Raw genomic sequence first — 17,346 nt, 5'->3', positions numbered from 1 at the left:
TAACTTGAAACATTTTTTCATATGTCTCTTGGCCTTCTCTATGTCCTCTTTGAAGAGTGTCTATTTAGGTCCTTTGCCCATTTTTTTCATTGGATTGTTTGTCTTCCTTTTGTTAAATTGTATGAGTTCTTTATATTTTTTGGAAATTAATCCCTTGTCAGCAGTATCATTGGCTAATATGTTCTCACATACATTGTGCTCCCTTTTCGTTTTGTTGATGGTTTCTTTTGCTGTGCAGAAGTTTTCATTTTGATGTAGTCCCATTTGTTTATTTTCTTCTTTGTTTCCCTTGCCCTAGGAGATGTATCAGCAAACATAATGTTACAAGAGATGTCTGATATTTCGCTGCCTATGGTTTCTTCCAGGATTTTTATGGTTTCACAAATTGCATTTAAGTCCTTTAACTACTTTGAGTTTATTTTTGTGTATGGTGTAAGTTGATGGTCCAGTTTCATTTTTTTTTTGCATGCACCTGCCCAGTTTTCCCAACACCACTTATTGAAGAGACTGTCTTCATGTTATTGTATGCTCTTGTCTCCTTTGTAAAATATTAATTTTGAGTGTAATGACTTGCGTCCATTTCTGGGTTCTCTGTTCTGTTTGATTGATTTTTATGCCTGTTCTTGAGCCAGTACCAGGCTGTTTTGAATACAGTGGCTTTGTAATATAACTTGATATCTGGTATTGCAATCCCTCCTACTGTGTCCTTCTTTCTCAGGATTGCTAGGGCTATTTGAGGTCTTATTGGTTGTGTTGAATAAACAGATTGCTTTGGGTAGTATTATAATTATGTTATAATTATGTTAATTATGTTTAATTCTTCCAATCCACAAACATGGTATATTCTTCCATTTGTTTGTATCTTCCCCTATTTATTTTGTCAAGCCCTTTAGTTTTCTGAGTACAGGTATTTTTACCTCCTTGGCTACGTTTATTCCAAGGTATCTTATTTTTTTGTTGTTGTTGCAATGGTAAATGGGATTGTTTTCTTAGTTTCTCTTTCTGAGAGTTCATTATCGGCATATAAAAATGCCATAAAGTTCTAGGTGTTAATTTTGTATCCTGATACTTTGCTGAATTCATTTATTAAATCTAATAGTTTTTTGGCGGGTTTTCTGTATACAGTATCATGTCATCTGTGAATAATGACAGTTTCACTTGCTCCTTTCTAATTTGGATGCCTTTTCCTTTTTCTTCTTGTCTGATGGCTGTGGCTGAGACTTCCAGTACTATGTTGAATAAGAGTGGTAAAAGCAAACATTCCTGTCTTGTTCCTGTTATTAAGGAAAACACTTTTAGTTTATTCCAAAATATTTAAGATGAAGGAAGACTTCTAAGCTCTTTTTACAAGACCAGCATTACCCTAATTCCAAAACCAGATAAAGACACTATAAAGAAAGAAAATTACAGTTTAATATTCTTGATGAGCATGGGTGTCAAAATCCTCAACAAAATATACTAGCAAATTGGATCCAGTAATATAATAAAAAGATTATTCATCATGACCAAGTGGGATTTATCCCAGGGATGCAAGGATGCTATAATATTCATAAATCAATAAATGTGATACATCACAAAAAACATATGATCATATCAATAAATACAGAAAAAGCATTTGACAAAATCCAGTACCCATTTTTGATAAAAATTCTCAGGAAAGTGGCAATAGAGGGATCATACTTCAACATAATAGAGGCCAGATACGACAGACCTACAGCCAACATCATACTCAATGGGGGGAAAAATTACAAGCATTTACATTTTTCTAAATGCAAAATAGAGTAGTCTAATAAAAATGTAGCATTTTTCTCATTTATCTTCTACATTTCCTTTTTACCAATAATATTTTTGCTAAAACAAATAATAGAAGTATATCTATTTATTTTCACTGAAGCTAACTGTGAAGGAATTTCAAGGCAAGGAAAATAAAACAGGGACTATTGGCTTGACAGTTAGTGAGACTAGAAGAAATAAAACCTGCACTGCATCTAGAAAAATTACCTCTAAACTGGTTGCTAAAAGTAAATCAATATCCAAGCCTTTTTACATGTTGGCAAGTTAATGGAAAGAAATAGGCTTATTTATTTATTTGAGTGATATTAAACCTAATAGCATTTCAGTAAGTGAATAAAAAAAACTAAAGATGAAAAACCAGTGTGACTTAAAGGAAGTAGTTAAATTTTGGGAAATGTGACTTTTTTTCCTCTTCAGAGGAATGTTTATATTCTCAGAATTGATGAAGAATTGTTTTCACATGTACCTTATTTGACTTGCATTGCACAATATTTTGGATCAATAAATATGATTAGAGTTGTCAGAACCTGGGGGTGCATAGTTGTCATTCTTAGTGTGTGTGCTTTTTAAATCAAAAATAGTTGTGCTTTTTTTTTTTTTAAAATACAACTAACAAGGCAATTTCATGTAAAACAGCAACAAAGTCAGAATTTATCCCGGTCAGCATGGCTCAGTGGTTAAGCGTCAATCTATGAACCAGGAGGTCACTATTTGATTCCTGGTGAGGGCACATGCCCAGGTTGTGCAGGGGGGTGGGGGGTGCAGGATGCAGCCAATCAATGATTCTCTCTCATCATTGATGTTTCCATCTCTCTCTCCCTCTAACTTCCTCTCTGAAATCAATAAAAATATATTTTAAAAAATGAATTTAATTTAAAAAATCAGATTTTATACAATGGATATATCCCAGAATGCACATTTTTAGCTCTTTGGCCTTGGGAAAGATTTTTACCTCAATCAATCTTAATTTTATCATCAATAAAATAATTATAATACCCACCTTAGAGATTATTGTAAAATTTTAAATATGTATTTCATGAAAAGCACTTGATAAGTATTCTGAGAATGGACCACTGTTGTAGCACTTACACTCCCAAGTAGTGTGTATCAGTTGTATTTCTATTATGTGTGTATGCATGAGTGTTTAAAAAATTTTTTCTAAAAATTTAAAAGTCTTTCTCACAAAGAGCTATTTTTATAAAGGGATTCATAATAGGTTTGCCTTTGAATAATAAAAGTACCATCTGCCTGAGCCATGGCATAGATAGGGAGAAATGGCAAGTCTAAAAATAATAATCCTATCTAAAGACAAAGATTGAAATTAACCCTACCTCCGATACACCTCCCATTGGCTAATCAGTGAGATATGCAAATTAACCGCCAACAAAGATGGAGGCTAATTTGCATACTGCAAGCAGATCCTGCTACGCTGTCTAAGGCAAGATCCTGGCCTGCCCTGTCTTGGGCGGGGTGGGCGGGCAGGCGGCAGCATGATCCGAGCTGCTGTCCGCCCCAGCATAAGATCTGGGCCTGCCGACTGGGCAGGGCGGGCAGGGCGAGCGGCAGTGTGATCCATGAGAGGGCACAGGTTGGGCTGAGGGACCCCCCTTCCTTGCCAGTGCACAATTTTTTGTGCACGGGCCTTCTAGTAATAATAAGAAGGAGAAGAAGAAGAAGAAGAAGAAGAAGGGGAGGAAGCACGTGCTGTTATATCCAAATGCTTCATATGTATTACACCTTAAATGCTAGATACCCATTAGGAAATTGCTTTTTTAAAACTCACATATGATAAGTGGTTTATTTCAGATATAATAAAATATGCATGCACTTAATGTAACTTAAAATATGTAAAAGAAAATTAATACAACTGTAATGAAAACAAATCCACAGTAATAGTGGGATAATTTAACATGCCTGTCTCAGCTGCTGTTCTGATAAGCAGACCAAAAAATTGTAAAAATATAAAAGAATTGAGCAGCATAAGTACTAAACTTGACCTAAGGGACATCTATAGAACACTGTACCTAGCAATTGCAGAATCAAAGGGGAAAAAAATAAAATAATTTGAAAGAAATTTGTTTTTTTAAACTTTTTCTAATTAAAAATGTAAAACTTGCTCAGATTATGAAATGTAGTCAATGTCTCCTAGTTAGTAATTAGCATATCTGGTACTTGAACCCAAAGTCCTGACTCAGGGACTGAGCTTTTGACCACTGCACTGTCAACATCGATGTGAAGGAGTTATAAATAACTGTCAGAAGTAATACTTAAAGTGGGCATAGCCAAAGGGAAAGAAGAGGGAAGATCTTCTTCTATAAACTTCTAAAAGAACACTGTAACTTATACCTATTTCCAGATTTTTTTTTTCTATTTGTTTATGCAACTAATTATAAGTCCATTCTGTCAGCCAGTGGCCATAGTCTCCAATTACACGCCAACAATTTGGCCTGAGGTGAAGAAGGAAACTGTTCAGTGCAAAACAGCTCAATTGCAATACAGCACAGCTATGATGCAGCCCGGGGCCAGGCAGGCCTGGAGCCAGGCCCCTCTCCAGACGGCTCTGCTCTGCTCCTTTCTGGTCTGCTTTGCACTGCACTGGCCTACTACTGTGCTTTGGTCTGCTCCATTTGGGGACAGTCTGCTCTGACCTGCACTGGTCTGTTCTGCTCCTTGACATCTGCAGTGTTTCAGCTCAGCCAGGGAGACACGGTGGAAAGAGAAAAATGCATTCCCAGAGCCAGCAGGCAGGTGGCTCATACAGACCGAAGTCTTTGCCCCTGGTCCCTGGTTGGTCTGTCCTCATGCAAATGAGGGTTCCAAATCCTTGCAATTTGATTGGTCAGAATAGAGCTGCTCTGGTTGGTCAGAGCTGTGCAATTCCAATTGAATGGGGAAAGGCTCAGTCCTATTGGTTGAAGTTAGATTTCAGAAACTCCTTTATAAGAGCTGGCTCAGATAGCAGAAACACCAATGCAGGCAGGCAGTTCAGTGCAGAGACAAATAGCTCAGTGCAAGCTTCTCCCTGAAGAGCAGTCTGTGTGAGAGATCTCTGTGTAGAAATGGCTACTTGGCTCTGTTTTTTTTTAAATTTGAGCCCAGTTCCCCTTCTTAATAGGTATCTTCTTTCTCAGGGTTCACAATTCCAATACACAACTCTTCAACCAAAAAGTTCTGCCAAGAACCATGAACTCATTCCTGTGTGGCCTCAGAAACAAAGAGATATGAGATTCCAAAATAAGTATTTGGTAATAAAAATTGGGGAAGGGATATACATTTTCAAATCCAATCTTTAAGATAAAAATAGTCCTCAAAGTTTCAAATCCCCCACTACAAATTCTATAAATTAAGATATCAAAAGCTAAAATACACTACTTAAGGTGTAGTTGAGTTCAAAGGCTACTCCAAACTCCATAGCCTGTGAAACAAATCCAAATATAATGATTTTACATAAATCAATGCAATGATTATCAGTAAAATAAAATAGATTTTCTTATTTTTACATAAAAAATAACAAATTTGCTTTATAGAATTAAAAGCAAAATAAGCTTGAGAAATAAGCTGTGGGCATTTGTTCATTAAAATGTAAGCAGGTAAAGTATGTAAAGTGATATGCATGCCAGGAAAGTGAGCCTTTTCATTTTGAGCAACTCTAAACTTATAAACAATAGACATTTAGGTGACATCCAAATAATATTTGAGCCTGTCTAGGTGAGCGTGCAAATCAGTAAATTGTGTATATAATGGATGATTAGGTGAGCACAATTGGAGTCTGTGCCTGCAGTCCACATTTACATGCTTAATCATCATACTTGTATTTCATTGAGGATGGTTTACACACACATATCTCAATTTTAAAGACTTCATTCATATGTATTTTTATACCTATGGTCTCTATTTCTCATACAGACAAATAATCCCCTTGTTCCTTTGAAGTTAATCCTCTTTTCTATATTATTACATGCGTCATATAAAACCTTAGACTGTTGGTGGACATTGCTTGTCAATGGTTTGGTTGTATCTATGGACCCTGCATCAGATCTGGGAGCACTGTAGAAGAGAGTGAGGAAGGAGATAGGTTTTCTCTCTTTTAAACATGCTTTTTCAATAGTCTCCTGTTTCCAATAGTATCTTAAACATTTCAGACACCTACAACAAAAACTAAATTCGCACTTTGCATATCCATTTCCGTTTAAGACCTAACCCATAAAAATCATTCAACATCAGGTTTACAGAGGGGGAAACTGATATAACACTATGTGTTTTTCAAAAGCAACTGCTTTCCCATAACTTCCTGAGGCACCCCCTAGAAAAGAAAAAGATGATAGGCCCTGTTAACTCATACAAAAGACCTACCAAGGATTTCAAATCAGCCCCCTCACAAGCTTCAACCTTACATGCCCTCCTCTTGATTGGACATTTCTATTTGGATGTCTCTCCCGTACTCAGCAAAGTGTTTCCTCTTGCTTCCTAAACCTACTCACCATACTGCTCTTGAGTCATGAAATCAGGAATGACTCCCCCCTTTGATACCCTCAAATGATCATCAACAAGCCCTTTCCATTCATTCTTCTTTTCATTTGTCCCCTTTTTTGATCATTAGTTTCCACCCATCACATCTGGCCCTTTGAACAGCACATCAGATTTACTGCAAAAGCAACTCCCCGTCTTGTTGCCTCACATCCTGTCCTCTGTAATCCATCCACATTCTACACCACATGACTCATTCAAAACTGCCTTCATTATGTATTTGCGTCTATCGCTTACCATAAAATAAAATTAACCATAACAAAAGCAAGCATCAAGGGTCTAATATGGTGCCTGGTGCTCTGTGATGTGTGTTATATCAGTTACCTCCTAATAATCACATGGAGATATATTCTGGCTAACTCTATTTTATAGATGAAGAAATTTAAGTTTTAGACATTGATTAATTTTCCCAAGTTCACATCTTTAGGGATCTAGTAATATGCATACACACAAGATGCGATTCTAGAACTTAAACTATTACCTGCCATCCTAAAGGCATGCAGGAATGTCTTCTGTGAACCTCAGAAAGGAAAGCCATTTGGAAGGATCAGGGTAAAAAGTGAAGACAAGAAAAGGCATCTTCAATCTTCTACAGTTTGTATTTACATGAGAAGTAACTTAGAGAACCATGAGTTAATTTCATCAAGAGTTTCCTGTCTTTTGCCTCTATATTTCTTTTCACTTAAATAAGCAATGGTTTTTAATGCCTGAAAGAGTAGTAGCAGGATAAGTTTCCAAAGGCACAGCGGTTTGGCTAGTGAAAAATTTAACAAAGGGTATTAATTAATAAATGGAACCATCACAGCACATACACACAAAAAAGTTTATTTTCTTCTGTAAAGAGACATCCAAATAGAATAAAACAGACTTTTAATGGCTCCCCTTATCAAATATTTGTGTGTGTGTGTGTGTGTGTGTGTGTGTGTGTGTGTGTGTGTCCTACATTTGGCAATCAGTCAAGGAGGGGATACAATTACTTTTAACTACAGACAGAAGGATAATGTAAAAATCGCATTTCAAAATTCTATTTGGAAATGTAATTCGTGTCAAAACCAAAGCCCATCACACAGTCTGATAGGCTTTGGGAAATCCAAAGGAAAAGTGAAAATAGCATATATAGATGTTTTAGTTTTATATGTATTTGACACCAGTCAAGAAGTTGGAACCCTTTTTATGTGGCACAATCCTGAAAGTGCGCCTCTACCCTCCCCACAGCTCACCCAAGGCACTGGGAGGCTGGATGATTAGGTTTAACACTGGAGTCCAGGAGCTCCCCATACAACCTTTATCCCTGCCTTTGTTAGGCTTCCTTGATTGTAACCATCAGAAACCCATTCTGGTTCAACAGAAAGAGAATGTATTAAAGCAATCTTAGGGAGCTCAAATGGCAAAGCATCTTCAAGGCAGGCTTAGGGTCAGTTCAGCATCAGTAAGGAACAGGCCAGTTTTGGGTGTCAAGCACACAAGACCACCTTGACTATCTATCTCTTCAGGACACTGCCCAGGAGCGAGTGAACTCTGCTTTTCATATTCCTGTTACCACACACACACACACACAGAAATAAGGTGACCGGTTTGTTCTGGGGGAAATGCCCACCTGTTGACTAACAAGTGCAGAGACCCTTATTCAAGGCCTCAGTAAGGCTGCAGAGCTGAGTGGTGTCATTCTTTGAAAAGAAAAAGGGGCACTGTTTGGAAAGGGGGATGGTTGTGGGCAGCCAAAAAGCCAATGGTAAAATGTATTGTTTTTGGAAACAAGAATTTAAGATTATTTTATCTGGAAAAAAGAAAATCATGCAATCTTTTCATTACAGTCTTTCGCATATCCATATTATTGTTAAGAAGAGACTGGCCAGTTTTTTTCCCATCTCCATAGAAGTTGAACAGAGTTCAGTTAATGAACCCTGGCTCAGATTAGGCTAAAATGTAAGCAAGGTCATTTGCTCATTGGGCAAAGTTCTATTGTGATAAAGGGAATAAAATAATAAATAGTGGATAAGCTTAACTTTTTATCCACTACATTTTTTAAATATCCAGAGTTCCAAGATCTTGAAAGCACATTGGAGATTATTATCTAAGACAAACTCACCATTGTATAGCTTAGGACACTGAGATCCAGAGCACTAAAGTGATTTGTCCTGGTCATATTACTGCTCAGTATCAAAACCAAAGCCACTACCCAGATTTCCGGTTTCACAGTAACATCCACTATTCTTCACTCTTTTCTTAGTCCTCATGTGCCCTGGATGATTTAGACACTCGTGATTAAAGACAATTTCTTGAATTTGCTTTTGATTCTATCATCTACAATTTTATAGTTTGGGTAGCTTTATTTCCCCAACATGTACAATTTAAACTGCATTATTCCATCAAATCAGTTTGCCATTAATTATAACATGCACCTCTAGGAAATCAAACAAAATGCTGACAATCAAATTAGAACACACTGCTTTCTTACTATGTAGGCTATTTATTTTATACTTAGTGAAAGAGTTCTTCCAGGCTCATTAACACTGGGATTTTTACCATGCATTATTCTTGTTCATCCTATATAGTAAAAGCCTAATATGCAAATTGACTGAACCGGCAGCACCAGGCCAGCCAAGGCAGGTGCCAGTGGGGCCCCGCCCCTGCTCACTCCATCAGTTGCCTCTCAGATCAGCCCTGATCGCCAGCCAGGCCTAGGGACCCTGCCTGTCCATGAATTTCATGCACTGGACCTCTAGTAGGTTATAAAAGGGAAATATACACAAAATATATTTTAATAGCAGCTTTAAAAAAACTTCTGCCACATGGAATCTAACTCTTCTGAATGACGTTTCATCTCAGAGCCATTGATACCATGTTACCAATATCAACCTCTATGCTTCAAGAGCATCGGTGATGCATCATTTCTTAAACTTGTCCCCAGCCTCTTCTTTCATGCTACTGACACCCCGTCTGCACTCATGTTCCTTCCTCAAACAGCCCTGATGGTTTTTGACTGAAATGTCAAGAGGTTGCCATTGTCCAGCCCTGCCACCAGGAATAACAATTGAACTCACACATGTACACACAATGACATCGTCCTTACCACTGCCACCTGGCCAACAGCAATTGTAAAACTCCATTGAGTACCACACACACCCTAATTTCAGGCATGTTAAATGTGAAAAAAGGGGGCAGGGTCTGGGGGAGGGGTGGCAGGTGCTATGTCTCACATAAAGGTGGCAAGAAGAAGCCCTGAAGCAGCCCAAGGAGATGGACAAGGAAGAGAAGGCAATAAAGCAGAAGCAAAAAGAGGAGCAGGAGAAACTTGAATAACTAAAAGCGAAGGCCAAGGGGAAGGGCCCTCTGGCCACAGGTGGAATTAAGAAATCTGGCAAAAAGTGAGCTGTGCCTTGTGCCTGGAGAAATGGTGATCCTTAATTCCATTCCTGTTTTGACATCTGGATTCCTGCCATAACATCTGTTGCTACTGTTAGCTAGAATAAAGTGTTGACTCTGAGCTTGTTGTACATTTAAGAATGAACTTTTGCCCCTGGCCAGTGTGGCTCAGTTGGTTGGAACGTTGTCCCGTACACTGATAGTGGCTCATCTCTTTAAATCTTCTCACTCACCTATTTCTCAACCCAGCTCAGAGTTCTGCCAAAGTGTGACCTTCAGTCTTTGTTCTATCCCGAATTCTGTACCGCCTGGAATTAAACCAACTAATTTGAAATAACCAAAAAGAAAAGTGAAAAAAATTGATGCATTAGAACATGAATGTTATAATGAGATATATTTTTTTTTGTATTTTAGTCCCTGAAATGAATATAGGGAACTAGCTTCCTCATTATTATAAAATTTGCTAAGCCTTTTGATCCCACCATATATCTGTAAATGATGTGCTATTCTGGTTATTCCTAGCTGACATTAGTATGGAAACTGGATAGGTATCGGTGTTATTCCTATTTCCCAGGCTGAGCCACCAGAGATGCTGTTATACACTAGTCTTCACTTAATTAGATCAAAAGCAGATTTTCAATTTTCTGAAAAATTTAGCATTTTCAAAAATTAAATAATTCTTTACTTCCTTTTTAGGCTCAAAATCTTTTATGGAGGTCATATTGAGAAATTATCATTTTCTGGGGGAATAAACCTAGATTATTTGACACACAGAAATAAAGTATAACCCACAGCGATGAGCACAGTTCTGCCAGCTTCCTAAGAAAACCCTAGCATGTCACTCGCAGTGTGGTCCAAGGAGCCACAGGAGTAGCATCACCTGAGAGCTTGTCAGTAATGCACACCCCCAACTCACCCCCGACCCACAGAACCAGAATCGTCACATCACCAAGACCCCTAGGGAGGCAGGCACATTATAGTTCAAGAAGCAATGGCCTAAAAGATGGGCTGTTCAGTTAACGCTGAGTACACACTTCCCAGAAGCTTGGGTTGCTGTAACCATTTTATTGCCACAGCTGACATAAGTAGCTATTAGGCTCTGAGACTTTTCCAGGCTGACTGCTATTTCCTAGCACAGTTTCAATCTTCAGAGGTGAATAAGGAAAAAAAAAAAAAAAAAAGGAAGGAGTGGGTAGTGAAGGGCACAGATCTTTACCAAGGTTATTGAATCTTTAAGTACTGGAACAATAAAGAGGTAGAGAAGCTGTGAGCTGGAAGAAAATTCTCTTGGCTCAATCATCCACTCTGTTTCACCAATACTATTGACCACTTTCTACATGCCTCGCATTTAATCTTTCCACCTCTCTAAAACTTTTCTTCTCACACTTTCTCTGCTCACCTTATAAAGCTGGCATGACAGTCTGAACCAAAGATTCTTTTTTTTTTTAATATATTTTATTGATTTTTTACAGAGAGGAAGGGGGAGAGAGAGTTAGAAACATCGATGGGAGAGAAACATCAATCAGCCGCCTCCTGCACATCTCCCACTGGGGATGTGCCCACAACCCAGGTACATGCCCTTGACCGGAACCGAACCTGGGACCTTTCAGTCCGCAGGCCGACGCTCTATCCACTGAGCCAAACCGGTTTCGGCACCAAGGATTCTTTAACAGGAGTTCAGGGATTGCCTTCAGGGAGCCCCTAAATCTAAGATGATATGTTTAATAATTGGGGTATAGGTATATGCATATTTCCATAGAGAAAAAAAATTCATGCTCTTATCAGAATTTGAAAAGAGATTGTAATCAATCAATCAATCACTCGATCAATCGTTAAGAACCACTAGCAGTCTAAGTAAGTAATAGCTATCCACCATCTATTTTAAAGTCATTGATATAAACTTTTTGGTGGCAAACATTAATTAATTTCATTTGGAAATTGGCTCATTGTGAAATAACTAATACTCCACCCACTTTGTGCTGTCACAGACCTTTCTGCAGAAAATAAAAACCAACAACAAAAAACATAGCGATGGGAAAAGATCATCTCACTTAACTATAAGATCATCTCACTTAGTTACATAATCATGTTGGCACCACTTTCCACTTTGCTGTTCTCCATTCCTTCATTCTATGTTATCTTTTACTAGAAGCCCAGTGCACGAAATTTGTGCACAGGGAGTGGGGGTGGGGGGGTCCCTCAGCCTGGCCTGCACCCTCTAACAATCTGGGACCCCTCTCACAATCCTGGACTGCTGGCTCCTAACCATTTGCCTGCTTGCCTGCTTGATTGCATCTAGCCACATGCCTGCCTGCCTGATCACCCCTAACCACTCTGCCTACCTGCCTAATTGCCCCTAACTGCTCGCCTGCCTGTCTGATTGCCTTTAACCACTCTGCCTGCCTGATTGCCCCTAACCACCTCTGCCTGCCTGCCTGATCACCCCTCACCACTCTGCCTGCCTGCCTAATTGCCCCTAACTGCTCGCCTGCCTGTCTGATTGCCTTTAACCACTCTGCCTGCCTGATTGCCCCTAACCACCTCTGCCTGCCTGCCTAATGGCCCTGAACTGCTTGCCTGTCTGTCTGATCGCCCCGAACCACCTCTGCCTTGGCCCTCACCACCGTGGCTTCGTCTGGAAGGATGTCCAGAATGACATCTGAAAGGTCGTTCAGCTGTCTGGTCTAATTAGCATATTATGCTTTTATTATTATAGATTATTTTTTGTTGTTGTTAATCCTCACCTGAGGATATTTTTTTCCATTGATTTTTTTAGAGAGAGTGGAAGGGAAGGGGAAAGACAAAAAGAGAGAAACATCCCTGTGAGAAAGACTAGTTGCCTCACAAGTGTGTCCTGACCTGACTGGGGATGGAGCGCCCTTGACCGGACCCTTCAGTCTGCAGCCAAACATGCTATCCACTGAACCAAACTGGATAGGGCTTATCTTTTATTCTTAAAGGATCATTGATGCTATCCCTCCCTCAGTATTAGCTCCCTAGTTCTTCCAAAAGTGTGCCATAGCTATATTGTCCTCATTCTATCCTTTCTACTCTGTCTCTGTCAATTTCAAAATCTCATTCAAGAAACAGCAAAGAAAGGTCAGGATTCGCTTTGGCTGGCTATCATAATATACACCCTTAGCTCGAGTCCCACAAAAGGGGTGGTGTCTTTTAACGCCTTTGAAATCATCAAGAGAAATCAAAGAAACCATTTCCAATCCTATCTTTACAACCAGAAGTTCATTGATCAGTGCAGGTAAAGGATGGCTAATCAAGGGGGAATGGCTTTTAGAAAGTATGGCTTGATCCACATAGCGGAGTGATCAGGGCAAGCTCAAATCCCATCTGAGTGGGGCAATAAATCTATAGTCCTGTCATCTTTGAGATATCTCATTCATGAAGCACAGGTAAGAAATCACCTCTAGTTGCCATTAAATTATCAAGCACATTTGCTTTGCAGTGATCCATGTATAGAGTTTTATAATTAAGAGAACAATGTAGCCCCAGAAATTCAGAACAAATATCTAACATCAAGGCCTGAACTCTAGTTTTCCTACTAAATGCCTGGGAAATTTGGTCCCAAACACTTTGCCCTTTTGGGACTCGGTTTATTTATCTAAAAAAAAAAAAAGAAAGAGTTGTGTTCATATTAGAATGGCCAAAATCTAGAACCCTGATAACACCAAATACTGACAAGATTGTGGAACAACAGGAGCTCTCATTCATTACTGGTGGAAATGCAAAATGGTTTCCTCAGTTAGGAAGACAATTTGGCAGTTTCTTGCAAAACTAAGCATATTATTAAAATCCAGTAATTATAGTCCTTGGTATTTACCCAAAGATGTTAAACACTTGTGTTCACACACAAAAAAACCTGCACATGTATGTTTATAGCAGCATTATCATAATTGCCAAAACTTGGAAGCAACCAAGATGTCCTTCAGTAGATGAATGAATAAACTGTGGTCCATTCAGACAATAGTATTCAGCAGTAAAAATAAATGAGCTCTCAAACCATAAAAAGACATAGAGAAAACTAAAATGCATATTGCTAACTAAAAGAAGCCCATCTGAGAAGGACACATACTACATGGTTCCAACTATATGACACTCTGAAAAACACAAAACTCTAAAGAAATGTTTAAAAATCAATGGTTGCCATAGGTAGAGAGAGGGGAGGAATAAACAAAGTACAGAGGATTTTTAGAGCAATGATAATACTCTATATGATCCTACATAATAAAAGCATAATATGTAAATCGACTGAACAGTGATACGACCAGTCGGCAGGGGGCAGGGCCAGCGAGCAGGCAGTGCCAGATCAGCCAAGGCATGTGCCAGCAGGCTGAGAGAGGGGACATCAATGGGGGGGAGGGGGCGGCAGAAACCAACGATGGTGAAGGGGCAATTGGTGGGGGGGGGGGAAGGGCCAGCCACTTGCCGGCCTTGCCATCCCCTGATCCGCCCGCCCGGTCACCTCCTGCAGAGGGAGGCCACCGGTGGCAGCAATGGCTGGGCAATGGGGGGTGGGATTGGCCACTCACCAGCTGGTGCCATCCCCCCACAGAGGGAGGCCAGACTGCAGCTAAGGCCCGCTCCCCATGGAGAGGGGGCCTAAGCAGTCAGTTGGACATCCCCTGAGGGCTCCCAGACTGCGAGAGGGCACAGGCCAGGCTGAACCCCCCACACACACACACCAAGTGCACAAATTTCCGTGCACAGGGCCTCTAGTGTTATAATAATGGAAAAATGTCATTATATATTTTCCCAAACCCACAGAATATACAAGTCCAAGAGTGAATCCTAAGGTAAAGTGTGAACATTGGGTGATTACGATGAGCCAATGTAGGTTCATTCTTGGTACAAAATTCTTGTGAGTGATGTTGATAATGGGGGAGGCTCTGAATATGTAATGGCACAGGGAAATCACTGTACCTTTCTTTCAATTTTATTGTAAATCTAAAACTGCTATAAAAATATAGACTTTTTTAAAAGGGTTGGGTGAGCTGCTCTCAAAAGAAACAAGTTGGAGTAGAGGTTAAAATCTTGAACTCTGTTATCAAAGAGACTTGGGTTCAAATTCAAACTCTGACACTCACCACCTCCTGAGCTTGATCAAATTACCCAACTACTCAGCCTCACTTTTTCATTTGTAAAATGGGGGTGATAATGGTTCTGACCTTAGGAGGTACATAAAATATGTAATATCCTTCAATAATAAGGTCAGAATTTCAAGGGCATATTTCAGTTTCTAATCATTGAAAAATTTTTTCCCTTACTCTGAGAACTTCTCCCTACTTGTGTTACCATGAATATCAACTGATATTAGTATGTCTTAATACTTCAAAAACTGTGCATTACTGTATTGATAAGAGGAAATAATATTGATATTATTTCACTCCTCTTACTTTTATTTATTTTTTTAAATATATTTTATTGATTTTTACAAAGAGGAAGGGAGTGGGACAGAGAGCTAGACATATCTATGAGAGAGAAACATCAATCAGCTGCCTCCTGCACAACCCCTACTGGGGACCGAGCCTGCAACCAAGGTTCAGCTCTTGACTGGAATCAAACCCGGAACCCTTCAGTCTGCAGGCCGATGCTCTATCCATTGAGCCAAACTGATGAGGGTACCCCTCTTACTTTTGGAGGTACTAATTAAAAACAATCCCAATGTAATGCTTTCATTCAAACTGAGTAATGTAAATTTAAAGTGTTTTAAAATACACTAGTTCTAACACATTTGATTTTACAGAGATTTAAAAGAACATCTCTAAAAATCAATTTCTAAAAATAATTACATATATCAAAACAACCATTTAAAAAGCAGAATTACTTATATTAACTGATATGGAGTTTGTTTTCTATTTTCAATATTATTAAGATTAATCAGATTTTTTATTTTTATTTTAATGACTGAAACAAAACAAGTCTAAAACCGCAGCTTCTGGAAGAACTTGCTGGTCTTGTACTTCTCTTCAAACTTGACCTTGGCCTCCCATCAGCCTTGCGTTTTAGAGCAGGGACTCTGAAGATTTCCTTGTTGATGACAGTTTTGTCCAAGGGGATATATCCACAGAGTACCTTGTGGGCATGAGGTGATTGTAGTTATAAACTTTCACAAAAGACTTAATCTTTGACCTCTTGGCAATTTTCTTCTTGCCCATGGCAGCTGTCACTTTTTGGGGATTGTGATCAGTTCCAGCCACCAGAGCATGGCTATAGCGATGATCTGAGGTGCCATCCTCAGTGTCCCTCATGATGATGGCTATGCGTCCAGAGTAGCATCCGGCCAGGACCAGCACCATCTTCCTGGATTTTGAAAGCAGCCACTTGGCCTAGAGCTGAAAGGAAAGAACAGAATCAGATTATTTTTATTAGACATAAATTTTCATAAGAGCTGTTAAATCACAGGTAAAATGGTACCAAGTCAAATGGGCTTTATCTCCATTTTGGGAAAACTGAAATGATTATCAATCCGGGAAAATAAGGCTGAAGAAATATCACATCTCAGGATTTGTACCCTCTTTTTTCTTTTAATTGAGCTTCTTCCTCTCATAGATCTTGTACTTATCATTCATTTATTTTCATCTTCAAGTATTTGGGTAATACACACACATAGAGAGGTCTGGCTGTTTAGAAAACAACAAATCAAACCAAATCCTTTATGAAGCTGCTGATTTCAATACATCTCCATGCTATTTGATTTGGAAATGATTTACATGTGCTTAAATTACCTCTTCCATGATTGAAATTTTTTAAGTAATAGATTACAAATAAAATTTTACTAGGACATTTAAAAATAATTTCTTTGTTCTGTTCCATTTATATTCACAAAAGTCTTACTGATAAAGCATGAGAAAAGAATGGGTACAAGTAAGTCATACTTAAGTGAGTTTTTTTAAAACCACTAAGGTACCACCTCAAAAAATGATATTGACCTGTCAGTTATACCTTCTTTCTCTGTGGATATGCCTCCATGTTGCAGGGGAGATATACATATTGGCATGTATTGAAATAGTCTGCGTCAAATTATCATCTAGTTGAGATAGGGATGTAGCAAGGGGATGTCTCCATGACTCAAAAGCCCACAGAGAGGACCCGCAGTGTCAAACTTGTGATATGGTGTCAAGATGAAGTATGCTTTGCATTTTATTAATAGTAGGGAACACATTTCACTGCTCATTCAAGTGTCGTGCTAGAACTAGGTGAGTGTTGCCAATATAAGTGGATGGAGATCAACACTTTTTTGACACTCCTGCTACCAAGTGCCTATAAAATGTTTATACCTATAATTGTGTCAAATTATGCTAATTGAGTACTGAAAAGACACTATAAGTTGAAGTATTCAAACAGTATGTTTCTCCGAATCGCATGGAGTTCTTCAAGTTAGGTACTTGGAGGGCGTTTTCCCCTTTACCAAGTAGTGTCAAAGTACAATGTCCTAAAGTGTCATTTGCTCTTAATTTAATCTTTAAAAGTAAGTATGAGCAAAGCAAATTTATTTAAATTCTTGATTATACAAATATAAGGTATTAAAGGTTTTAACTTCACTGGTTTTATTTTATTTTTTTCAACCCAGTATACTAGTATCAGGATTATTTCTTTGATGGAGTGTTTTTACTATAAATGATACTTTGAGTACAGCTCAGAGTT

At 38.8% G+C, this 17,346-nt stretch overlaps 2 pseudogenes; one reads left to right on the top strand and one right to left on the bottom strand.

The window, feature by feature from the left end:
- The window catches only part of LOC118675535, a 46,142-nt pseudogene extending 36,449 nt beyond the window's left edge, over positions 1-9,693 (top strand).
- A 5,929-nt stretch (positions 9,694-15,622) lies between these two features.
- Positions 15,623-16,013, bottom strand: LOC118677001 (annotated as a pseudogene).
- Positions 16,014-17,346: the final 1,333 nt, after the last annotated feature.

Source organism: Myotis myotis, unplaced genomic scaffold (assembly GCF_014108235.1).
Source record: "Myotis myotis isolate mMyoMyo1 unplaced genomic scaffold, mMyoMyo1.p scaffold_m19_p_2, whole genome shotgun sequence".
Classification (NCBI taxonomy): Eukaryota; Metazoa; Chordata; class Mammalia; order Chiroptera; family Vespertilionidae; genus Myotis; species Myotis myotis.
Note: the sequence above shows the minus strand (reverse complement) of the source record. Positions and strands in the feature narration are given on the sequence as shown.